General features: G+C 41.2%; 1 long non-coding RNA gene across 1 annotated transcript; it reads right to left on the reverse strand.

Moving 5' to 3' along the window:
- Positions 1-610: 610 nt before the first annotated feature.
- On the reverse strand, positions 611-26,130 carry LOC121138679. Its single transcript, XR_005875564.1, has 3 exons — positions 25,937-26,130; positions 5,636-5,828; positions 611-1,406 (listed from the first exon to the last, which is right to left on the reverse strand). It is a non-coding gene; the product is annotated as an uncharacterized LOC121138679 (long non-coding RNA).
- Positions 26,131-27,855: the final 1,725 nt, after the last annotated feature.

Here is a 27,855-nt window from a genome sequence, read left to right on the forward strand (position 1 = left end):
ATGACCCCTTTCCTCCTCCAAGTTAGTTATTGTCATGTTATCAGGTCATTCATTGTCTCTGGAACACCACTGTTGGTGAGACCTTGGGCATCCCTCCTGCTACAAAACATAAATGAAAAGGGAAACTGGAGAAATATCCAAATGTACATAGGATAGGTTATGACAGTAAATTAAAAATATTAGGATGCACCCTAGCTACTACAACATTTAAGAAAGACAGTGCAATATCAGTTGTTTCTGCATAGGAGCCTCAGAATTCACTAGTAACAGATTTTGCCCAAGTTCCCAATGTCAGATATGAATTTTCCCATGTAGAGTGGACCTCAGACCACATTAGAATGTTGGCTCTATCTATAACTAACTACTCTGTGTCACTGTTGCATGAGCTGGCAGATCTCTCCTTATACTTCAATTATGAAACATGCAAGATTTGCAACCTACTAGGAATTTTACCTTAACTCTCTTGGGCAGTCTTAGTATCAACTTATGATACACATGAGATAGTTCATAAGGTGGAGACAAGCTTTATTTACCCAAGTCCTGCAACCAAAGCATATGATGCATTCAGCAATAGGATCTTACCATCTAGCTCTGAAAAAAACACCCAAGAGCAGTGGCATTGACCTTTATTGTTTTAGGGTCTTCTGTGACCTCTGATCAAAAGCTTTAAGGAGGTGAGTCACCTAAGCACTGGGAGATGACCCCCCTATCACTTGGAGTCTCAACAATCTTAAACCTTCTGGGAGCATCTGTTTGCATTCTTCACAAGATATCTTTGTTCATTCCTTAGCATGTACAGGCCCAGGCTGTTGTAGAATTCTCTCAAACACCTTAGTTGCTATATCACTTGTGCCTTACCCAACCAGAAAGTCCACAGCTACATCTGACCTTTGTATCCTCTGTGAACTAAGCTCCCATGCTTGATCTTTCAGGAGCAACACTTAAATGGGTTTCCTGGTTTGCAAACACTCAGAAGTTAGTGACTTATCATTACATAATGAAACCTTTTACAGACACAGACAGCACAATGTTCTGAACCACCATCCCATAATGAATAGCAAAATTACAAATATACCCTCGGCAAAGCACTTTGAAGGTCTATTGTCACCTGTTCAGAGCAAGTGTTAGGCAATCATGTAAGTTCAAAACTAAGAAAAGATGAAAGTCAAATATAAGCAAGGTCTAAATCAGTGTGGAAACAGTTCATCCATTTGTATCTGTTGTTTGGCTAACGTCAATGTTGGGTACAGTATTGTTGCTAGGAGATGTTAACATAATTAGCTCCTCACGAATATCAGTCATTCCCTTTCATCTATTTCACATGCATATCCTAGAGCTCTTCTATGCAGCCTCTTGTATTTCTCCAGCCAAATGGTTTTGCAATTTCATTACAGATTTCATGCATGCTAAGGACAGAAAAAGAATGTCAGTTCAGTTTCTTTAGTAGTAGGCTAGTTCCCTCTAGAGGTCAGTTTCCGAATTTTAGCAGCATCCTATTACACATTCCCTTTTTTCCAAGTTTTTTTTCATATTTTTATTTAACTTTTTACACATGTTACTCTCAGTTCCATAAAACAGTCATTCCCCACAGAAAAGCTTAGACTGTAAGACTTAAAGGAAAAATACTGTAGATGAATTTTGGTAAAAGCCATTTTCGCAAACATTACATTTAATTTTTATTTTAATTATTAGCTTTTGTACCTAGAGCTAGATTTACCAAATAATAAATGGTAGGACTCCTGGGAAATTTTAAACTTCAGATTTAAAAAAATGGGGGCTGCAATGTATGTTAAATGTAGAGGTAGTAAAATATCACTTTGTAAATATCTTTTTGCTAAAATTCATGAAACACGGCCTTTGGGGTGGAATTATTAATCCCTCTGTGAGTAGGTACGTCTGTCCTTGCTCAGTGCTTTGGAGGAAGTGCTGGGAGGCAGCAAGGTCGTGTACTAGTGTTTTCATATGGGACCTCTCAGATGCCATTTCTATATATTTGCATTTTGTTTTGCTGTGTGTGTACTGTATATAATGGACAAATATATCTAAAAATTTCAGCTTCTAGTCTCTAAATGTTAAAGAGGTTGCCAATATATGACAAAGCAGTAAAATTAACATATTGTGTACACTGTTAAAATTTATAGGACAGATTGGTCTGTAAATGATTTGGGGATATGAATTTGTTGCAATTTCTATGCATTGCATATGCCTATATTTGTCGGCTGGTTTGAAGGCAGAGAGAAAGGTGAAAAGAAAAAATGGGTCAAGGCCCATTTCGAAGATACCTCAGATAATAACTATTGCAAAAGTGTTTGATACATTCAAAAGTAGAAGTAGTAGAATAAACTTTGTGTAAATGGATTTTGAAAAACTGGAGATACTATGTTTAGAAGTAGAATTGCTAACCCACCTCTGAGAGCAGTACCAGGTGTACTTGTTCAATGGATTGAGGAGGTGGGGGGGAAGAAACTGCAAAAAGATCCATTAGTGTGCTAGATAGTTTTAGCTTACCCATCACCCCGTATATACATTTCATTTAGATTTGCAATACTGTATATATTGTACATACTGGACAAAGGAGTCCTAATTTTAGTTTGTAGGCATTAAAGGGTATGCCAGTGTATGACAAAAGTACAGTTAGTAAACTAGCCAATTCTGTATACTCTGTGTTAAAGACATACAAGGTTGTCTTCTGAAAGTGTTAGGTGCCAGTGTCATGTGATACAGTGGAGATGGGAGACCAGAATGCTCTTAGCAGAAGACACTTTGAGATCTACCCATTGCTAAATGCGTGTGGTTTCAACACTACTCTGTATATAGGGGATACATTTATGTCCTCGTCTGAAACATCTAGACCTTCTAGGTATTTAGAAGTGCACAAAGTATGTTAAAGATACATGTAGTAAATAATACATGTTCTAGTTTGTCCTGTTTAAAGTTGTGGTGAAATGCTGTCCTTTGGAAATGGAATGCTAAGATCACTTCTGAGCAATATAGTCTTGTACTGGTTTGGGAGGGAGGAAGAAAGAGAGTGTATGAAGGGCCTAATTCTAACGTAAGCTTTGGTAATGCAAGATTAGCCATTATCCCTTTGTCTGTGCATCTTATTTGTGCTGTATACAGAAGATGACAAGTCCAAATATCAGCACTTAGTTTTCCTAGATGGTGAAGGGGCTGCCAGTATGTGATGGAGTAGAGTTAGTGAAAAGATGTGTTTTTAAAGTTGGGTTAAAATTCATAGGGAAAATGCTTAGGAAGTGGAATTGTTAATATCCCCCGAAAAAGAAAATAACAGTTATGTAAACTGGGTTGAGAGAGATGGAAGAGGTTCTAGACAAGAACATTGCTATTTATAGGTATGTGCAGTTTATTTCCTGCAATGCACTGTAGGTATGCTAGGAAAACAAAAGTGTTACTGGAAACATCTAGTCTTTAGACTTTTAAGTGCATAATAGACTTTGTGTGGCAGATGGATCTTGTGAGTTACAGGCCAGCCAGGGAAACATAGACTTTGTCTCAAAACAGTAAGAAGATGTGCATAATGGACTGATGGTAAGGCACTTGCAACCCTGAGTTTTTGCTCCATGACTCACATGATAAAAGGAGAAAACTGATTCACTAATTGTCTTGTAGCCACCATACCCTTACAGTGGCAAGTATGTGCCCACATGTACTAATTAATGTAAAAATGCACATGGAAGAAATAGAGGGTTAACACTTTCTAGAGATTATTATTTCATAGGAATGTTTATGGGGGTTGTTTGGAATTGTTAGACTATATCTTTGAGCAGATGATGTTACCAGGTGGAGATAGATAGGGAAAGAATAGTGCCTGGTGGTTGGTTCCACCAGCCTAGCCATTGTTCTGGTGTGCATTTCAGTTAGTGTGGAATGTTGACAAGTATTAGAGGACAAGTCCAGGGGCCCAAAGAAAGGGCTGTCTTCTGGGGTGGACTTTGTAATACTGGTAGTAGAATCATTCTTGACTGGAGCTGTGCAGAGAAGAGGGATGAAGGAAAAGCTCTTTGCTGGGACCACCACATCTGTAAGACAGTTACATCTGTACCCAGGGATCTATACATGCATATGGGAAGATACCTCTGTTTATTGTGTACAAAATTCATTACACAATATCTGAACTTCATAAATGTCCAAAGGAGAGCATATGGTTAAAAGCATAGCTTCATATGCTGAAATAAAAGGTGACTCTTGAACATAGACTAGCTAAGCCATGCCTGGACAGTGTGAGTTAATTCATGTTGCTAGGTTGACTGGAGGAGCACAGAAAGGTTCACAGGGTGAGATCTGCAGCCCTGTGCTCTGTTGAGATTGACATCCTGAGGACCCATGCCATAGGTACATCTTCAGTGCTCCACAGGAATACATTTATTGAGCAGGAACACCTTCATATTTTAGTATATACATTTGATGATAAACTTAGGAATGTTGTACTTCATTGGTCTGCTGCTTTTTGTTTCTCTCTAAGCTGAGCATTGAGGGAATGCAGAATCTTAATTGTAACTTCGTCAGTACATCTATCTAGAAGCCTGCTGCCATTTTGTCTTCTATGAAATTTTTGTTGCCAAGGAAGACAGGATTACACATTTATCTGACAGACTGAGATGGTGTGGTGTATTCTTGGTTATCAAAATACTCATGTAGCATGGGATTTTTAGTTGGTGAATATTCACAATGCAGGGGAAAGCTTGGTACATACTGTATAATCTCAATTCCCTAAACATATGTACATTTTCAGCATCTGGAAGGACACATCAAACTGAACTGCTTGTGACTGGGAGACTGTTCTTAGCTTCTTGTGTTTTGTTTCCTGTAATTCACATGCTACAAAATAAAAGTTTCTTTTAAAAGCTTTAAAAAATGGGGACTGAAAAATGCCTCGATACACTAATCTGACACCCATATTTATATATTTTCTGGAAAATTTATTTACGTATTTATCAAATTAAGAACCTAAGGATCAAAATCCCACTCTAAGCCACTGTTACTGTCACCATAGTCTGCCATTGGTTGTGCAAGCCAAAAATTCCTGAAAATTACCAAAGTGGTCCCTCGGAGAGGGCACTCAGGTTTAGGCTCCAGGGATGCCGAGGGTTGTGTCTTCACATAAACCAGTAAAATGATCTAACATGCACTCTTCCATGTACAAGAGGCAACTTTCTCTCCCTCACAGAATCCTCCTCTCCCCATCTTCAACCTGATTGTCAGGTAAGGAATTAGCACTCAGCATCCTTTCTCCCAGATCACACAGCCACTGAAAGGGTAACAAAACTTTGTCTCACAGTCAGAGCCCAGGTTTCACATCTTTACCCTAAAGAAATCAGACCAAGCAGGGATGAGTTTGTAGCATGCTAGCAGTGTGTTTACCTAACATGTGAGAAACTCTGGGTCCAGATCCTGACACTACATAAAACTAGATATTGAAGAGCCTAAGTTTAAGGTCATCCTCAGCTACCACACAAATGGTTAGGCCTGAGCTTCGAAAGACCATGCCTAGTATCACATAGGCATTCCCTATGTGGACTGCTGCTTAAGATTATGGAAATAGCATATGTCCTGATGTGGTCAGAATCTCCACAGGCCAATTAAAGTAATATTTCTAAAGCTTTCCAAATAGTACCAAAATCGAGAATGACTGTTCCAGGATGGAGACTGCTCAGCTGCTCTGTGAAGTGTCATAACCACGCATTCTTGGGTGTTTGCTTTAGAGATAGCAGATTGGATATCTTTTATTTTAGACTCCATCCAAGTTATGACTGCCATTCTTGGATTTTCTTGAACACCCATCGATTTTCTTTCACTGCTCCTTTTCCCTAAAAAGAAAATGGTGTGGTGTGTTATTTAAAATCGGAATCCAATGACCTATTCTGAGTTGGATACTCTAGTTTTGCATCAGTAGCACAAAGAACAAATTAAGTGCATGAAAATTAAGTGTGCTGCGGGAATGAATATGTGAAGTCAGTAATAACTGTTACAGGGTTCATATTTAGAGGCTGGAGAGATGGCTCAGAGGTTAAGATCACTTTCTGCTGTTCTAGAGGACCACGTTTGGTTTCCAGAGCCTGGTTGACTGCTAACATCTCCCGGTAACTCTGATTCCAATGGATACAGCGCCCTCTTATGGCCTCAGTGGGTACAATCCTTCACATGCAGTCACATTCAGTCACACACATAATATTTGAAAGTAAATTAACTGTAACATATAAACAATTTAGATCCTTGCTGTGGTTTGGAAGCAGGTCCTGGCACATGCTAGGCAAGTTCTATACCATTCCACATACTCAGCTTTGATTTACACTTGTGTTAGTATTTGTATAATATGATAATACAGAAAACAATAAGGAGTTAGAGATTTTTAATGGTGAACAGTGAAACTTAAGAACAAGGCATGACAATAAAAGAACTTCTGAAAGTATTACCATCCCTCATTTCAAGCTCTATTACAGAGCTATAGTAACAAAAATCACATGGTACTGGCATAAAAACAGACAGGTAGATCGATGGAATGGAATCCAAGACACAGAGACACAAATCCACAAAACCATGAACACCTAATCATGTTCAACAAATGGTGCCAATATAACTTGATGCTGAAATGTAGAAGAATGCAAATAGATCCACATCTGCCACCCTGCACAAAACACAAGTACAAGTAGACCAAGACCTCAACATAAATCCAGGTACACTGAACCTAATAGAAGAGAAAGTGGAAATTTTCAAGAACACATTGGTACAAGAGACAACTTCCTGTACAGAACACCAATAAACAGGCACTAAGACTAATAATTACTAAATGGAACCTCATGGAATTTAAGAGTTTCTGTAAGACAAAGAACACCATCAATAGGACAAAACGTCACCCACAGACTGGGAATAGATCTTCCCTAACCCCACATCTGACAGAGGGATGATTTCCAAAATATATAAAGAACTCAAAAAACTAGATATCAACAAACCAAATAATCCAATCAGAAAGAGAGCACAGATCTCAGAGAATTCTCAATAGAAGAATCTCAAATGGCCGAGAAACACTTAAGAAAATGTCCAACATCATTAACCATCAAGGAAATGCTAATCAAAAGGACTCTGAGATTCCATCTTACACCTGTCAAAATGGTTAAGATAAAAAACACAAGTGACAGCCTATGCTGGAGAGGATGTGGAGAAAGGGGAACACTCCTTCAGTGCTGATGGGAGTGCAAAACTGTAGAGGCAATTCAGAAGTCAGTGTGGCAGTTTCTCAGAAAACTGAGAATCAATCTACCTCAAGACCTAGCTATACTGGTCTTGGGCATATACCCAAAGGATGCTCAATCATACCACAAGGACACTTGCTCACTATAGCATTATTTGTAATAGCCAGAATCTGGAAACAACCTAGATGTCCCTCAATCAAGGAATTGATTAAAGAAAATGTGGTACACTTACAGAATGGAGTATTACTCAACTGTAAGAAACAAGGACACCAGGAAATTTGCAGGCAAATGAAAGGAATTAGAAAAAATATCCTGAGAGAGGCAACCCAGACACAGAAAGACAAACATGGTATGTACTCACTTATAAGTGGATATTAGCTGTAAAGGATAACCATGCTACAATCCACAGCCATAGAGAGACTAGTTAAAAAGAAAGAGAAGGAAGTGTCCCGAGGACTCAGCAAAGGACCCTGGAGAAACATCAGACACTTAAGGTTGATTGCCCACTGAAGTCTTGTGAATTCTGGGAGCTACAGTAATGACTGGTCTAACATGAAACATCCCCCAGTGCAGCAGCAGCCTGAAAGTTATGGGAGCACCCAATCTCTTCCTGATTGTATTTTAAATCCTACAAAACAAGGCCAAACTCATGCCTGCAACTGTTAATTGTTCACAAATCTATGGCTGGCTAGGTTGTAGACTCTAGAGGAAAACTAACATGCTAAATGGACATAGTAACCCAATTTCCTCTACATTCTTATCTTCATACCCATAGGTTAATGTATCTATCAACGTTCCTCAGTGAAAATTTTCTTTGCAATAGGTGGTGAATGATACAGTGACCCACACTGGCCAAGAGGCAGAGAATAAGAGACTGAGTGCTCACCTCTAACTGGGACATCTATACCACATTCCCTCCTTTATAAGTCCCAGGGACCATTGCAGAAGAGAAAGATGAAAGATTGCAAGAGCAATAGGTAGTGGGAATCTGTATGCAGAAAAACCATTTTCTGGACACAACAGGACTACTGCACACATGAACTCAAATCAGCAATGACTACATGCACAAGACCTGCACACGATCAAGTCAGTCAAAATCCCAGCAAGAATGGGAGAAGAGGCTGTCTGAGGTAGTGTTTCTACTGCTATGAAACACCATTACCAAAAGCAAGATGGAGAGGAAAGGGTTTATTCAGGTTACACTTCTCCATCATAATCCATCACTTCTAGAAGAGAAACCAATGCTCTTAACCATTGAGCCATCTCTCCAGCTCCTATCTACCTTTTAAAAACAGGTATCATTCACGTATAAGGTATTCATGAAAAAAATTTAAAAAAACTCCCTAGCTCCAATAATGATCATTAAAAAACTATAAGGCCAAATGAACAAACTAAAATCACATATTGGAAATGCAATCAGAAAGACATACATCAGGGAGGTGTACAGAACACAATCACCTAGGCCTGAGGAGATGACTCAGTGAATATGACTTCTTGTTGCCTATGTATGATGAGTTCAGAACCCACATGTGACCCTAAATGCATGCCTGCAACCCAACTGCTGATAGGGGAGAAGACAGATCCTGAGAGCTAGTTGGCCAGCCAACTTAACCAAAAAAATTCAATACAAAACACTAATGACACATGACACTGTCTCAAAGAATAAAATGGAAAGCAATGGAGCAGGCACCACATGTAGTCTCTGGCTTCCCTGTTTGCACACACAGGCACACATGTCCAAATGCATAAATGCACACACACAATGCAGCCAAATAACTTTTACTAAAGGAAAGAAAAAATAACCTAATTCTTTCAACAAACTTACTAAAGAGGGAAACAGATGATGGAGAAACCTATAGCAGGGAAAGAACCATATTTCGATACTGCTTTGAACAAGCTGTTTTTAAGAGGTTGTTATAGGACAATTAGGGAGACAACCAGTGGCTGTTTCATTCCACTCAAGGGCTATAGGCCAGCACAGTGGCCAACACCATCAATGCAACATTCAGGACGGGATGCTGAGTCAGGAGGGTTTACAGGCCTTCAAGGCAAGCCTGAACTACATAACTATATGGTTAGTCTCTCTCTCTCACCCTTTGTCACTCTCTCATTAATTTATTATAAAACAAAACAAAACCAACCATTAAGGGTAGTGTGTAGCATACAACTGGAGGTCTGGCTAGTCAAGTGGAGAGATCACCGCCTCCATTCAAGACCAATCTGGCAGACAAACATAGAAAGACCCCACTAAGGAGACGCCCCCCACACACACACAACACAAACGTGGTGATATCTTTCTTGAACAAATAAAGTCTATCTGAAGATCAGAGAATGGAAGTTGACACTAGCTAGCCATAGAGGTCTAGAGGTCTGTAGGTCTGTACAGACAGACAAAAAGTGACATAGGTGGGCAGAAGCAGGATACATGTAGGGACAAACAGGAAATCACTTCCTTCTCTGCTGAGAGGCTTAAGAGGTAAGGTACGTTGTGGCTTGCTCCTTCTCTCTGACCCCCAGACAGGCTTTATTTGTGCAAGAAAGGTATCACCAGACACAAAAATAAAATAAAATACATTAAAGATCCAAGTACTTATTCTCTCTTTTTCCCTGTCTTTTTTCTTTTGTGGCATTATTAAGGATTGAACCTAAGGTACAAGTGTTCTATAACTGGACTATATCCCCAGCCCTCGTATGGTTTCTTTTTTTATTTTCCAGTTTAGATTTAGATAAGAAACAAGGTTGCTTCACAAGTCAGTTCCAGGTCCCTCTCCCTTTCCCTCCCCTCCTCCCATGCACTCCCCCAACCCCCCATTATCCCCTCATTCCCCCAGGGAGGGTAAGGCCCTCCATGGGGGTGTTCATAGTCTGTCATTTCATATAGAGCAGGGCCTAGACCCTTCCCCAAGAGTTCAGGGTGAGAGTGCAACTCACATTGTTCTATGGGAGTCCAAAGTCCGTGTGTATACTTGGGATGGGTAATGATCTTCTGCCCAAGGCTCAATAGATTCCCTAGGCCTCCTCACTGACACCCAGATTCAGGGGGTCTTGATCAGTCCCATGCTGGATTCCCAGGCTGATGCCAGGGATTCAAGAGTTAACCTTTGTCAGGTCAGCTGTTTCTGGGGGTTAAACCAGCCCAGTCTTAATCCCTTTGATCATCAGTCCTCCCTCTCTGTTACTGGCTTTCTTGAGTTCAGCTCAGTACTTATAAGGGCCTCTTCTTTGATCAGCCACTAAATGAAGTTTCTGTTTCCCAGACTCTCTGGCCATAGGATTGTAGGCTGGCACTCCCCAGATCTATGTCTAAAATCCATATATGAGAGAGTACATGCCATGTTTCTCTTTTTGTGACTGGGTTACCTCACTCAGGATGGTTTCTTCTAGTATAATCCATTTGCCTGCGAATCTCATGATTCCATTATTTTTTTCTGCTGAATAATACTACATTGTGTCAATGTACCACATTTTCTCTATCCACTCTTCGGTTGAGGGTCATCTAGGTTGCTTCCAAGTTATGGTTATTACAAATAGTGCTGCTATGAACATAGTGGAACAGACATCTTTGTTGTATGAATGGGCATCTTTTGGATATATGCCTAAGAGTGGAGTTGCTGGGTCTTGTGGTAGTTTCTAAATGAAGTGTGTTTCTATCCAGTGAGAAGAAAGGAATTCATTTATAAAAGAAGGGTTAAACATAAGCTTGCACTTGCAAGAACATGAAGTAAGCTAAGGAAGAACCAAGATTCAAGAACTTGGGCAATGTGAAGAGTAAGTGTTCAAACGCTTAAAGTCTTAGGGGCACTCAGGGAGTTTAGCCAACCACTGCAACAAGAGATACAGGACATAAAAGATAGCAATCTCAGAGTTCTAATGCCCTGTCCACATGCTATGTGTCCCAATTCCCTATCTGTCCAGGACCCATATATTTTCTCATCTACTAGCACAGTACCAGTTAAATCCCAAGAACACAGAAAAAAATGCTACGAGTCAAGCTAAATTTAATATCAGAATATTGTTGAGTTAAGTTTCCTCTGAGACTGAAACATTTCATCCTACAGGGAAGCACCTTAAACAGGAAGGTAAACAACTCACAACTGCTTCAGGAAGTCCCTGAGACCTAGAAGAACAACAACTCCCGCTAAGCTGTCCTATGATTTCCACTCCTTTCCTTCCATTGGGGTGTGTGTGCACACACGCACGTGCACACATGCAGGCATACATACAAAATAAATTAATTTTTTAATAACAAAAAATAGCAAAACACCCTTAAAAACTAAGAAATAAATCAGGCACTGGATGCACACACCTTTAATCCCAGCACTCAGGAGGCAGAGGCAGGCAAGTCTCTGTGAGTTTGAGACAAGCCTGATTTACAAAAGAGCTAGTTCCAGGACAGCCTCCAAAGCCACAGAGAAACCCTGTCTCGAAAAACAAAAACAGAAATAAGCAGACAAACAAAACAAAAAACTAAGAAATAAAGACACAAATCAAAATAAAATCATTCAGAACCCAGAAGTCTCTTAGCAGACCTTCTTAGAACTGTTTGATGTACCTCTCAACACTAGTAAGCCTCAAAAGTTAAACTCCTAACTGTTGGTGTCTTCTTCTGGGAGCAGGAAGAATAGAAAGTCTAATGTCAGTGACAAGCCGCTTAACAAGTTTACAATCAGTTTTTAAGCAGTAATCCCTCAGGGAAATGTACATTCCTGCCTAATCCTTCTGAAACAATACAATATCCAAGGCTTCTGTGGGTGAACTTTTCAAGGTTTACATTAAACGGTAAGGAGAAAGGAGAACAACTTCTCATCCATCAGAGGTGGCCAGCATTTTAGATTCCTAATGTTTCTTTTCTAGAAATAGGCAAGAGGCTTCAGGAAAATGCATTTAGAGACCATCCAGGTATTAGTTGACAATGATTACTTAACCAGAGCTCATTCCTATAAGAGAAAACTACCAGAGTCCCTCAGCACCAATTCGTTGTTACTAAACCCCAGGTTTATCCTTCATCTCAGAAAGGTTAACAGGATGGAAGCACAAGTCTTTAATAAAAGGTGATGACCATGGAGAGCACTCTTGAAGCTGACAAAAATGACTGAAGAAAATGTGGGCAGCTAGGAGGTGTTCCCCAACACCAGCCCTGAACCAACCACTGCACTTTTCCATGAAAGGTGGGAATTGTAAGAGCTGAACGTTAAACACAAAGTCACTAATGGTGCAACATTCACACACTTAGGACCACTTCCTGCCACAGTGAAAACTTCACAGTGAGAAGCTGCCAACCATGCACGCCTGGAAAATTCTATCAGGATTCAGAGGATCTTACCATCTCTGCCACCCTAACGCAGCTTTCCCTCAGTGATTTCTTTCAGGACAGTCTAGGTATAGCAAACGCAAGATTTTTTTCTTTTTAAATAAACAGAAAAGACAGGCCAAAGGGTCAAGAGCAGGCAGTGTCTTTCATGGCTGACAAAATTCTTGTCTAGGGCTGGTGGATGGAAGGAGCATTCTAGATGATTCTGTTCTTGGTAAGAAGAGGACCTCCTGTTCCTAAGCATCTAAAGATGCTAAGGCAAGAATGTTCTAGGGAGGTAATACTATCCCAGCACAAAGGTGTTTCACCTTGGGGTGTGGTGATGGGGACCAAGGTGTGGAGGACAGGAAGGGGATCAGCGGGTATGGAAGAAGACAGAAAGGCAATGAGAATGCATTGACAAGGTAATGGACAGCTAGAAGGAGAGAAGGAAGGCAGAAATAACTATATGAGAGACATGGACTGCTGAAGGGAATCCCAAAGAAAGCACAACTGAGGCTGGACAAGAAATAGATGAAGAAATAAAAAGCCACCGATGCTCTGTGGAAGGATCCACAAGGGCTCCCCACCCTCAGTCCCCTGTGGGCGTGTGCCCCGCTGTGCATGTGTGCCTGGCAAAGGCCACAGCGCCAGCACGTACCCCATGACGCCCTGGTTGTAGTTCCTCAGCTTTCACTGGATCCCTCTGTACAGGGCCCTGCCACCATCTGCCAGGCTGCCCCCTGCCACGTGCCCTCCACTGGGCTACAGCAGGCTGTAGTTGAGTCCCTAGGTACTGGCCTTGTTGTCCTGCTTCATGTCCTTGCGATGCCAAGAGGCCCACCGCTGTCCGCTGTGCCCAGGCTGCCATCTGGTGGTGGTGTTGGTGTTGGTTGGTCTTCTCCAGGGGCAGGAAGTCCCTCTGCTCTGTGGGCACTGCAAGGCTTCCCAGAGGGCGCTCAACAGAGCAGAACATGCCATCCAGAGCTGGGGCCATTGTTGCTCCCTCCTCTGGCTGTGCCATTGCCCATGCTGTTCCCACCCCTCAAGCCACTGCTGCCAGTTGTGATTGAATTAGACGTTCGGCAGCCCTTGGTTGTCCCCAGATCTGCATCTACAGACTGGAACCAGGCAACCCTTGGATCCAAATGGCTGTGGCCACTGTTCCCATCCTTCCCGGCCACCAGCAGGGCTGCAGCAGCCACTAGGTGCAGGGAGCCTGGCCAGCACTGGCAGGGGCTCCAAGAAGGGACACTAATGCTGGAGGGCCTGAGCTCTAGCCTCAGAATGCAGACTTCCACAGGAGTGCCATGCCATGCTGTGGAGAGAAAACACTGACAAACACATGCACACACACACATGCTAGTAAATAAAAAAGTTAAATATAACAAGTCAGCCTCTCAAGATGGCTCAGCAGGTATAGTGCTGACAAGGAGAGTTTAATCTCTGGAACCTATGTAATGTGAAAAGCAAGTCAACTTAACAAGGCTGTCTGTCCTCTGAACTCCATATGTGCTCAAAATACACTATACATATATGTACAATTAGAATACACTTCTTAAACCTAAATTTTAAAAATGCAAGAGGTTTGGCCAGTTGTGGTGGAATATTCTTTCTATTGCAGGTCTTGGAAGTAGAAACAGGAAGATTTCTGAGTTTGAGGCCAGTCTGGTCTACTGAGTGAGTTCCAGGACAGCTAGGACTAGAGAGAAAACCTGTCTCAACAAACCAAAATCATAAAGTCAGGATTCCTTATACACGTGCATGAAACTACAAACATGTTTGAAATTATCAATGAATGAATTTAATTAATTTAATTAAAAATCTCTGGGTAAGCCTGGCATTGGTGGCACAAGTCTTTAACCCCAGCAGTCGGGAGGCAGAGGCAGGCAGATCTCTGTGAGAAACCCTGTCTTGGGAAATAAAACAGTTTTAAACAAACAAATTATTAAAAGATATTGCTGCTTCGTAGGGGTGGCATATGACTTTAATCCCAGCACTCCAGAGGCACAGGCAAGGAAACTGAGATTTTAGCCAGTCTGGTCTACAGAGCTAGTTTCAGAAACTGCTAAGGCAATCTGGAGAAAATTATCTATATATGAAATAAGAATTATCTCCTATATGTTAGGTCTAGAGTGGTGATATTTACTATGATTTTGGCTTTTGAAAACACAGCTTACTGATAGATATAAATAATCAGATCATTTATTGGTGAAATAGTATGATTTGCCTAAAAATACTCCAAAATTTAAAATAAAACAAGGAAGCAGGCTGCTGTACTGGTAGAGGCTTAGTGTAGGTATACTTGGGCTTTCAGCAACATCTAGAATTCCCTTGATAAAAAGTAACAAGTATAAACATAAGACACCTGCCATAAGAGGACTCATAAAGAAATAGATAAGAGTTTCTAAAAATACACGAATACCAACAACCAACAACATCTAGAGAAAATACTCATGGTCTAAACATCAACTAAGAAGCATAGCATTGTTGGCGACTGCTAGAACCTTGAACAAAATGGAGTATGTCAGCCATTTCTTGGCCTTCTGCCTACGTGACTGTGGGCACACATGCCTTTGAGACAAAGGTAAAAGTTAACCACAAAAGTTAAATTTACACAGGGCAGACCACCTGCCTAGCCAGGGGGAAGTAAACCTTATAGAACAATTGCCTTTGTTGGCAAAAGGTTAATGTGTTCCTTTGGATGCTTTTACCAAAATGATAGGCGGAAGTGACCCTTATAGAGCAATTGTCTTTGCTAACTAAAGGTTAAAGTATTCCTTTGAATACTACCTACCCCTCCCTAATTCCTGCACCTGACTTACACTGACAAGCATTTGTGGAATGCAACTGATGGAAAATTACAGCTTCGTCATTACCTGATTTGGTGTATATTTGAGTTGAGACTTGATTGACATGCTTGTACCGCCCCCTGAGATTCTCTTCCTATAAGAACCATCTCAACCCAAAAATAAACACTGTTGATCAGCGAAAGTTGTCTTGAGCCTGTTTCCTTTAACCTCTTGATGTTTATTTTTAAGATCGGAAGACCCACCAAATTAGTAGCGACCCTCATCACCTCATCCTCACGGGTTGGGGATCCCCTCCGGGGGTCGCATAGCATGAAGGCAGCTGTGGGATGCTGCAGAATCGAGGGAGGTGGGAACACTTTTCTTTGTTTCTTGAGACAGGGTTTCTCTGTGTAGCCCTGGTTGTCCTGAACTCACCCTGTAGACCAGAATAGCCTCAAAAAAACAAAGATGATTCTCCTGCCTCTAGTTCCTGAGTGCTGGGACCAGAGATGTACACCACTATATCAGGTTTTTTTGAGCACTTTTCTATTTCAAACACTCTCCTTGCCTTTTCACAAAGCTCACCTATAACTCAGGTTTTTTTCTCTAGTAATGTGCTTGCACAGCACACAATCTTGCAATTTTCTCATAAGAAGTTTATAACATTTTACCTGCGGAAAGTTCTTGGCAGCCATTGCTTGAAAATGGCCTACAAATCACTATTTATGGCTTCTAGAAAATCACTGTGTTTAGGAAAATCTAAAATACACAAAAATTTTCACCAGACACAAAGATAAAGTGCAAGTTTTCTCTTCTCCAAGACAGACCATGTTTTTGGGAAAAGAAGCAGGACTAAAACAAAGCATACAAGTGTTAGCTTACACTCTTTTTAAGATTTTATTTATTATTAGATATACAGTGTTCTACCTGCATGCCAGTAAGAAGAGGGCACCAGTTCTCATTACAGATGGTTCTAAGCCACCATGTGGTTGCTGGGAATTGAACTCAGGACCTCTGGAAGAGGAGTCAGTACTTTTAACCTCGGAGCCATCTCTCCAATCCTAGCTTACACTCTTACTAACAAAAGCAAATTTTTTCAGATTTATTTTATTTTAGGTGGATGTATGCACTATAGGTGCAATGACCAGCGAGGCCAGAAGAGGGCATCAGATATACTAGAACTGAAATCTTATCCAAGAGCAGTACCTGAGCCATCTTTCCAGACCCCAACTGAAGAATTCTTAGTATTTAAGCCAAATATTTACCTTACATTCTGTACAGTATACTGTGAGTCTGAAAGATGACTGCAACAGGGACAGGCAATGACTTGTGGAGGTCCTGACATAAGATGTAGGGTTTCCCTAGACTAACACTTGGCATAGGATAAACCTGAGTCAGTGGTTGTGGTAGATTCTCATCTCAGAGGTCTCCATTGTGATGCTGGCACACCTGTGGTGGAGTCTTCTACACTCTTGACAATACAAGCTCATGGCTCAAAGGCTCCCTATGTCTGTTCCATCACTCAGTCTTGCCCTTTTCCTACTGTACTTTCCTATGCATAACAAACAGAACAACAACAATAAACTGAGCTAGCACAGTCACAGGCAAGAACAAATGAGGGCCCCCCAGTTGAGTGATCTGCTTGGTGCACTTGAATCATAATTTCTAAAAATGCACGTCAAGTATGTGCAGTCCTACACCATCTTCTGACACCTCACAATTTATGTGCCACAAGCAGTCTGATTTCTTCCTCTTAAACATGGGTGTGACTGTTATCCATGACCAGCTAGCTCGTAACAAGCAATGTGACTTATAGCTGACTCCTAGGTGTGTGCTTTTCCCTGGACTCCAACCTAGGATCTCAATCATTGTTGCAAAGAGTCTCAGATCATATATGAGTGCTCCAACAGATAATTCTAACTATTGAATTTAATGTAAGTGAACAAATTCTCAAATGATCCTGGCAATAGTGACACTGCCCAGATAATTCTGGTGTGTGTGTGTGTGTGTGTGTGTGTGTGTGTGTGTGTGTGTGTGTACAGGGAGCTCTTGTTGCATACCAGGAGCAACCAACATGACAGTTAGCAACCATTGAAAATATCTTCAAACATTACCAAATGTCCTCCACAAGAGAAGCAATTGCCCCTTGTGGAGAATTACTGGCTGCAGACATTGTAGAATGGAGATAAATCAACTCCCCCATTCTGCCTGTGTTCCAGGCATAGAGTGACTGAGAATAAGCATGAGACATGGTAGCATGTGGTACTACAGCTGCTTTACAACTCAGGACTCAGGCTCCTCCTGTCTCAGGTTACTGAGACACAGAGACTGAACTATATACCCAATCACATACAGCTTATTGCTTCAGTCATAAAGTTTTGGGCAGACTTGTTAAATGGCAGGTTTATTGTTCTGTATTCCCAGGACACTGTTCCATTTCTAAAACCACCTCTTACATTGCCTGAGGAAGATGGATAGCTTCCCACAATTTTCTTATAACAGGGTCTCCCTATAGTCTAGGATGGACTCAACTCTAAATTCTCCTGCCTCAGCCTTACAAATGCTGGGATTACAAAAGATGCAATCCATGTCAGGTCCATAATTGTAATATTTTTATTTATCATTACCATGTGTAAGTGCAGCTGTATATGTGTATATATCCATGGAGGTCAAAGCACAACACTCAGAAATCTTTCCACACTGGGATCCAAGAATCTAATCAGGCTCTCAGGTTTGTATATGAAAAAATTTTTAATATGTGGAGTCATCTTACCAGCTCCCCACAAATTATTACCAAAACTTATATCATTTGGCTTTTCATTTTCAGATATCGTATGTACCGGTGAAAGGAATTCCTGTAATTATTACAGGACAGCAGACAATAGGTCAACCTTAGGATCTCTGTGAATTTGAGGGCAGGCTGGACCAACAGCCTCAGAAACAATACAGAGAAACCATGTCTCATAAAACCAAAAAGAAAAAAAATCATCAATAGCAGTGCTTATCCTCAAGCTTCATGGCCTAAGTTCAATTCCAAGGACCCACATGGTATACAGAAAGAATTGTCTCACACAAGAAGTCCTATGACTTCAGCGTGGTCTGTAGCCTGTTAGTAAACCTGTATGCATGTACAATTGCCCACAGTAAATGTATGTAATATAATAATTTTAAAATAAACTAACAGAAAGTCATAACCTTTATTTTACATATGTAATATTATATGTATTTACCTGAATGCACATATGTACACTACATGTATGCAGGGCCTGCAGAGATCAGAAGACTGAGCTACCGTGTGGGTGCTGGGTACCAAACTCAGGTCTTCTGCTGAGCCATCTCCCCTGCCCTATTATTTAACCATTTCTAGGTATAAAATGAATGACTTTTTTAAAGCAAGTGTTGTATATGCTAAGCATATGCTCTACCACTGAGTCATCCCTGAAGTCAAAAATATTTTTATAATTTTAACTTATGTGCATTTGTGTGCGTGTGTGTGTGTGTGTGTGTGTTCATATGGATTTGTGCACACATGGGCAGAATCTAAGAGAAGGCTGGAGTTACAGGTAGCTGACATGCGTGCTGGGAACTGAACCTGTGTCCTCTACAGGATCAGTATGCACTCTGATTAATGGAGCCACACCTACAGCTTCAAAATATGATTTTTCAGAACAAAATTGTATTTCAACTGCTTGTAGGCAAATTGTATTTTCTTGGAGAGTATCTTATGCATATGTATACATGTACATGTCCATGCATGTACAGTGTTTATGGGTTGACAGAGTCAATGTGTAACCTATGATATGAGACAGAGCATCCCATTGAATCTGGAACTCACAGGCTATTAAAATTTTATTGCATGTTTTTAATAAAGTTATAACATTTAATATAAAATATGTATCTTGGAGCTGGAGAGATTGCTCAGCAATTAAGAACACTGGTTGCTCTTCCAGAAGTCTTGAGATCAATTACCAGCCCTTACATGACAACATACAATCTCTGTAACTCCAGTCCAAGAAGATCTATTGACCTTTTCTGGCCTCTTTGGGCACTACACACACAGGTAATACACAGATATTCATGCAGGGAAAACACCTAAACACATAAACTAAAATGAAAACAAAATGTGATTTTGTTTTGGACAGAAAACTTAGCAGTGAAGAGCACTTGCTGTTCTCACAGAGAACCTGGGTTCATTCCCCAGCACCCACACAGTCGCTTTTAATCACTAGCCTAGCAACTCCAGTCCCAGAGTATATGGTGCTCTCTTCTGGACTCTCCAGGCACCAGGCTGTAAGTGCATATATGTAGACAAAACACTGATATATTTTAAAATGTTAAAATATGTATGTATTTTCATAGAAAAATCAAAATTCAGGCAGGCAGTGGTGGCATATACCTTTTAATCTCATTATTCAGGAGGCAGAGGCAGGTGGATATCTGTGAGTTTGAGGCCAGCCTGATCTACAAAGTGAGTTCCAGGATAGCCAGGCTGTTACATAGAGAAATCCTGTTTCACAAAACAAAACAAAGCAAAACAAACAAGCAAACAAAAAAGGGCTAGGGAAATGGCTCATAACTTAAGAGTCCTGGCTGCTCTTCCAGAGGTCCTGAGTTCAATTCCCAGCAACCACATGGTGGCTTACAACCATCCATAATGAGATCTGGTGTCCTCTTCTGGCATGTGTATACATGATAAAAAAGAAAATATAAATATAACCATATACAATAGTCTGTTGCCAGGCAGTGGTGGTGCATGATGCCTTTAATCCCAGTGCTCAGGAGGCAGAGGTGTGTGGATCTCTGTCAGTTTGAGAACAGCCTGGTCTACAGAGTTAGTTCTGGACTGGCTCCGAAGCTACAGAGAAACCCTTTCTCAAAAAAATTATGTATCGTGTGTGTGTGTGGGGGTGTATATGTGTACATGATATGTATAGGCATGCATGCCACAGCACAAATGCAGAGGTCAGGAAACTCTGTGGAGTCCATCTGCCCCTTCCCAATTTAAATGGCTTCTGAGGATGATACTAAGTCCAATGTCTACTGCAAGCACCCAGACATCTTGCTAGCCCATAATTTTCTTTTCTAGCACTTCTTTGTAATACATTGTTGACACTGTCAAGTAACACATTTAAAAGTTTTCTAAACACAGAAATTTTATGGCTGAGTAAAATATGCCTTTCTCAGTCTAAATTATTAAATGAAAGGAAGTCTTTCCCACTTAGGAATACAGTTATCAGCTGCACTGCATTTTCCCTTAGAAAGCAATTGACAACTTACTTCTCCAACATCCAGTGGCAGGTTGTAAGCAATGAATATACTCAAGTCTTCTTTCAAAAGCCTTGAGATCTAGACAAAGAAAATTCAGTTCTCTACCTGTGCTTGCCAGTCTGAATTTACTAAAGTGAAATTTAGGTCGATAACTGCTACGGGTCTTACATATCAAACCACGTGTCATGCATTGTTTGCTTATGATGACAGTTTTAAGTAAACAGCAAAAACATCACTTTTCTTTAATTCCAATTTATGGAAACCAGTTGGTCTACTTTTAGAAGCTTGAAAAAATGGTAGTGGAAGACCAGTCAGAGCCATAAGCTGGCATTAGGGGAGTTGCAAACAAAAGGACCAAAGCCTGGCTGAATTCTAATTCTGTGGAACCAATTCTACTTGAATGCAATTATCTGATTCAGGCTCTAGTTCTTATAATTAATTAATGGTTATGTAGTATGGGCTTACTAGGCTTCCGTGGACAGATAACGGGCTGTGCAAAGATACTCCCTGTCCTCCTCGTAATGGGCTACCAGTGACCATGCAGGCAGCAGCACAGCACCTACCCTTGTGCTGGGACAGGGCATATTTCTGAATGAAGTGGGTGCTATTTCATACCTTTTTATTTTCAGAAACATTTTACTATGTTAAATAAAATGGTAGAACATGGGATTTTAAATTTTCTTTAACTTCTCTGTAGTAAGAAGCAAAAGCCATCATGGTCATATAGTTTATTACAATATAGATGTGAAGATGGCTAGAAAGACTAAGCTTTTCAACATGAGAACTAAGAGGTAATATATATGCTAGCGTAATTAACGTTTCACAGTACATTCATAATAAAATCAAGTTGCTTGGCATTTGTATAAATTTTTCTACTTGAAAATAATCAAAACATTCACCAGTTTGTGAACAAGTGAACCGTACTCATACAAGGCTCTTCTGTAACTTAAAACCTAAAATGCACAAAACTTCTGGAGAGCTATCCACCTCTAAAATTGTACATCTTTATGCTTTATTTGAAACAATGTGAAAAATCTCTAAGCTCAGAAGCAGCTACATAATTTTACTTGACTTTGTTCTTGCTAAGATTAAGAAAAAACAACAAGATTTCAACCTGGAATTCACATGGTGGGAGGAAAAAATCACTTCCTGATATCTTTCCTCTGCTCTCCACACTTCAACAGTGGTACATGTAACCCCACCTCACCAATCAAATAACAGGTTAAAAACATATAAAAATTCTGAAAGTGTCAGCAAGGTGATGTGATGTCAGAGTACCTGCCAACAAGCCTTAGGACCTGAGTTTGATCACTAAAACCTACATGGTCAAAGAAGAACAAACCCACACAAGTTGCGCTCTGCTCCCCACATGTGTGTAATGTCATACATACATGCCCACATGACAAATATAAAGGCATCTACATTCGTAAATGAAACATTATTAGAACTTAAATCACATCCAAAACCCCACACAGTTATAGTGGGAGATTTCAACACACCACTCTCACCACTAGACAGAAATACCAGACAGAAACTCAAAAAAGAAGCAAAGGGTCTGATAGAAGTGATGACCCAACTGGGATTAACAGACATCTATAGAACATTTCATCCAGATAAAAAAGAATATACCTTCTTCGCTCCACCCCATGGAAACTTCTCAAAAATCGACCACATACTTGGCAACATATCAAACCTCAGCAGCTACAAAAAATTGGAATAACTCCATGCATCTTATCAGACCACCATGCATTAAAATTAGAATTCAACAACAACACAAATTGCAGAAAACCTACAAAAACATGGAAATTGAATAATGCTCAACTGCACCATCCCTGGGTCAAAGAAGAAATAAAAAAGAAATTAAATATTTCCTCGAATTCAATGAGAATGAAGACAGAACATACCCAAACCTATGGGACACTTTGAAAGCAGTGCTACGGGGGAAGTTCATAGCACTAAGTGCCCACATGAAGAAACTGGAGAACAGTTATACCAGAGAATTAACAGCACAGCTGAAAGCTCTAGAACACAAAGAAGCAAACTCCCCAGGAGAAGTAGACACCAGAAAATAATCAAATTGAGAGCTAAAATCAATAAAGTAGAAACTAGGAAAACAATATAAAGAATCAATGCAACAAAGAGTTGGTGCTTTGAGAAAATCAACAAGATAGACAAACCTTTGTCTGAACTTACCAAACAGCAGAGAGTGAACCTGAAAATTAACAAAATAAGAAATGAAAAGGGGGACATAACAACGGACTCTGAGGAAATCAAGAGAATCATCAGGTCATACTTTGAAAACCTGTACTGCACAAAATTCGAAAATTTAAAGGAAATTGACAGCTTCCTGGATAGCTATCACTTTCCAAATCTAAATCAAGAACAGATAAGCAATTTAAATAGACCTATAACCCCTATGGAAATAGAAGCAGTCATCAAAAGTCTCCCAACCAAAAAAGTTCAGGTCCAGATGGCCTCAGTGCAAAATTCTACAAAATATTCAAAGAACAGCTTATACCAATTCTTCTCAAAGTATTCCACACAATAGAAGCAGAAGGGTCTTTGCCAAACTCTTTCTTTGAGGCTTCAATAACTTTTATCCCTAAACCAAACAAAGACAAAACTAAGAAAGGACCCTATTAAAAAGTGGGCTGCAGAACTAAATAGAGAGTTTTCAATAGAGGAGTCTAAAATGGCTGAGAGGCACTTGAGAAAGTGCTCAATATCCTTAGCCATCCGGGAAATGCAAATCAAAACAACTCTGAGATACCATCTCACTCCTGTCAGAATGGCTAAAATCAAAAACACCAATGACAATTTATGCTGGAGAGGATGTGGTGAAAGAGGGACACTCCTCCATTGCTGGTGGCAGTGCCAACTGGTTCAGCCACTTTGGAAATCAGTATGGAGATTCCTCAGAAAAATGGGAATAAACCTACCACAAGACCCAGCAACTCCACTCCTAGGCATACTCCATCCAAAAGATGCCCATTCATACAACAAAGATGTCTGTTCCACTATGTTCATAGCAGCTTTATGTGTAATTGCCAGAACTTGGAAGCAACCTAGATGTCCCTCACCTGAAGAGTGGATAGAGAAAATGTGGTACATTTACACAATGGAGTACTATTCAGCAGAAAAATCAATGGAATCCCGAGATTCACAGGCAAATGGATGACACTGGAAGAAACCATCCTGAGTGAGGTAACCCAGTCACAAAAAGAGAAACATGGCATGTACTCTCTCATATATGGATTTTAGACATAGATCTGGGGAGTGCCAGCCTGCAATCCCATGGCCAGAGTGTCTGGGAAGCAGAAACTTCATTCAGTGGCTGATCGAAGAAGAGGCAGACTCCCTCGGTTAAGTACTGAGCTGAACTCAAGAAAGCCAGTAACAGAGAGGGAGGACTGATGAGCAAAGGGATTAAGAGTGGGCTGGTTTAACCCACAGAAACAGCTGACCTGACAAGGTTAACTATTGAATTCCAGGCATCAGCCTGGGAATCCAGCATGGGACTGATCAAGACCTCCTGAGTGTGTCAGTGAGGAGGCCTATGTAATCTATTGAGCCTTGGGCATCAGATCAGTACACATCCCAAGTGTACTCCCATCCAACAATGTGATGTGCACTCTCACCCTGAACTCTTGGGGAAGGGTCTGGGCCCTGCCCTATATGAAATGACAGACTATGGACACCCCCATGGATGGCCTCACCCTACCTGGGGAAATTAGGGGATAATGGGGCGGTTGGGGGACGGTGTGGGAGGAGGGGAGGGAAAGGGAGAGGGACCTGGAACTGACTTGTGAAGCAACCTTGTTTCTTATCTAAATTTAAACTGAAAAAAAACCCAGTACCAGGCATGAGAAATATCCTTTTACATGGAGGGACAGGGTGGATAGTGGGATTCTCGAAACAATGCATGATATTGATGTAGCCCTTAGTTTCCTCTTACGGGATGAAAATGAGCTCCTAGGACACAAAACTTGGATAATTCAAACTGGATCTGACCTGAATGCCTCTTTGCTGTGTCTAGCCTCCATGGTACCAAAAATACTAGGCAAGCTGCCAAGGAGGGTAAACAGTTTACAGTCCTCCCCAGCTGCAATACTTAGGAACACAAAGGCCAACATGGCCAGATATCCACAAAGGATAACTAACCCTAATGCAGCATTCAACTGTGGGTGACATCCAGTAGCTAGCTAATTGGACCTAATACCCACTCCACAGGAGGGAAATCATGCCTAACTAGCTTTATGGATCCGGTGAAGAATTCCTTACTACATTCTAAATCTTATCCTTATACTGACAGGTATGCACAGCTACCACCCCTCATCAAAAAAAGCCTCTTGTACAGCAAACAGACTATCATAGAAAACCACAACTGGACACAATACAGAGATTAATAGATCACCAGAAGCCAAGCTCCAAATGGATCCATCTGTATTACAGCCCCTACATGTACAACTTCGGGAACACTGCAGGACATGTGGCAGAAACGACTAAAATCCAGAAAACCAAGAAGTGTCTTCTGTTAAACTCTTTCTCCTAGAAATAGTCACAAAACCAAGACCATAACAATCGTAATATCAGTGCACATGTTAACACATAAGAGGGAAAAATTTTTCAGGGTCTCACCTCTAGACAAAGAACCACAGACAACTACAAACTCCTGGGAGAAAACTTAGCCTATCCTAGAGATCAGGCCCTTATTGTTTATCCTGAGCAGAGTTGTCAGCTCTGACATCAACACACAAGCAAAAAAAGTACACTCAGAAGTTGGTGTGTATATGTGTGTATTTGTACACACACACACACACATACCACATATACAATAATTATACTAGAAAAAGAGGCTATCAATTTGAGAACTGGGGGGTCCATAGATAGGCTTGGAGGGAGGATATATGAGAGGGGATAAAGTGAGGAAAGAGGGGAAATTTGAAATAATTCTGTTTCAGTTAAAAGGATATTTTAAAAAGAATACACAAAAGCTAAAATACATGGCCAAGAGTGTTCCTACTGTATGCTTAAAATTCCAGCACTGGGGAAGCATAGACAGGCAATCACCTAAGACTTGCCAGTCAACTAACATAGTCTTATCAGTGAATCCCAGATCCAAATTAGAACCATCTAAAAAACTAGGTTGGCTCTCTAGAATACCCAAGATGGACCTCTGGCCTCCACATGCACACAAAACCCTTTTTCTCAGTACTGGGGATGCTTCCTAGGGCCCTGTGCATATTTCATTAGCACTATTCCACTTAGTTATATGCTTGGCCCCACTGTGATTAAAATAAAGCTAGTATTATGCAATTAACTTTCTTCCTATCACATTATGAGACTAAAAATAATAAATACAGTAAGTTTCCTACCTCTGAGATAGACTTTAAGTCTGCACTATCACAGATGAACTGTATCGTACCAGTAGAACAGAAATCTCTACAAGGTGATGTAGAAAAGTGCACCCCAAGCATGGTGGTGAATGCTTTTAATCTCAGCGTCTAGGAGGCCACAGCAGGTGGATCTCTGAATTCAAGGCCATCCTGGTCTATCCGGAGTCCAAGACCAATCAAAAATAAGCCTGACAGCCTGGAGAAAAGGAAGTGGGGCAATACTGAGTGTTAGAAATGCTCTCACCTAAACCATGACACCTGATTTGTCAAGGGTTAGCTATCCTTAGGTGTGAGGAGCCGCCCTCGCTATCGCTATTGCCGTTAGAAGATGGCGCTGACATCTGCTGTCAGTTGGAGTTAACGGTTTAAGCTGTGCCTCTCCCGTGGCGTCATCTGGGGTGATGTGCAAACCACCAATCCCGGCTCTACACGTCTCACTCGGAGCTCCTAGGCTTATATAAGGGGCTGGGTTTCTTAGCTTGGGGTCTCCCTCTAAGAAGCTGATCATCTATCTCTCAAGATGCATTAAAGCTTTACTGCAGAAGGATCCGAGTGTTCTGCGTCGTTCTTGCTGGCGAGACGGTAGCGCGGGACATCTGGTGCCGAAACCCGGGAACTCTTCAACATCGCCGGCGCCGCGGGAGACCCCTCGGAAGACGGGGCGGATTCAGAACTGCAGGGACGTAAGTTCAGAGAGGTATGCTTTATCCTGAACACCCCTTTCTCGACTTTGGCCTTAGTTTGTCATCACCGTGGGACGGGTCAGTGGAGGCTTTGGTGCTAGTCCTGTTTGTCCTTCTCCTTCATCGTGGCTGGTGCTGACAGAACGGTGCTGTCAGTCTGGTGCTGTCAGTCTGGTGCTGTCAGTCTGGTGCTGTCAGTCTGGTGCTGTCAGTCTGGTAACGGAGTTGAGCGCCGTTTTTAGATAAGCCGCTAGCGCGATGGGGTTGTCACAGTCAGTGGTTACTGCCCTACAGACTGTGCTAAAACAAAGAGATCTTAAAATTGCACCACGAACACTTCAAAATTTTGTGAAGGAGGTAGATAGAGTGGCACCATGGTATGCTTGTTCCGGGTCCCTCACTGTGGCCTCATGGAACAAGCTAGGTAAAGAACTAGACAGGAAGCATGCAGAAGGAGATCTCCACTTAGGTACCAAAGCCATTTGGAAGCTAGTTAAAAACTGCTTGGAGGATGAGGCCTGTCACCCTGCTATAATAGAAAGTCAGGGAACCTTAGAGGAAGTTCAGGATAGCATGTCAGAAACTGAACGGAGTGAGAGAATGGGAGCTCGCAAAAGGAAAGACATGTCTAAGAAAAAAGGCCCTCCCCAAGAAGTTAAGAAAGGGGGAGAGAGAGAAGGGAGTGATCATTCACCCCTAACAAATCTAAGAAAAAGAAAAAGCCAGAATCTAGTCTATACCCTACAGTAGAGCTAGAAGCCTTGGAGCTAGATAATTCTGATTCTGACACTCTGTATTCTAGCGAAGAAGGTGGTCTAGAGGAGGAGGTGGCACGGTATGAGGAAGAAAGATATCACCCTGATAGACACCGGCCACTGAAAACAAAAATGAATGTGAGGCCACCGCCTATAAATCCGGCGGGCTCACGCCCCTCAGCGCCTCCGCAGTATGAGCTTCGGCTGAATACTGGTACTGACTCCTTTTTACCTTTAGAGGAACGGAGAAAAATACAAGTAGCTTTTCCAGTATTCGAGAATGCGGAAGGCGGAAGAGTACATACCCCTGTAGATTACAATCAAATCAAAGAATTGGCCGAATCCGTTCGTAATTATGGGGTCAATGCTAACTTTACCACATTACAGGTGGAAAGGCTTGCTAATTTTGCCATGACTCCCACTGACTGGCAGACGACAGTGAAAGCAGTGCTTCCCAACA

This window comes from Mesocricetus auratus, unplaced genomic scaffold (genome assembly GCF_017639785.1).
Source record: "Mesocricetus auratus isolate SY011 unplaced genomic scaffold, BCM_Maur_2.0 contig_4919_pilon_obj, whole genome shotgun sequence".
NCBI classification, from domain to species: Eukaryota; Metazoa; Chordata; class Mammalia; order Rodentia; family Cricetidae; genus Mesocricetus; species Mesocricetus auratus.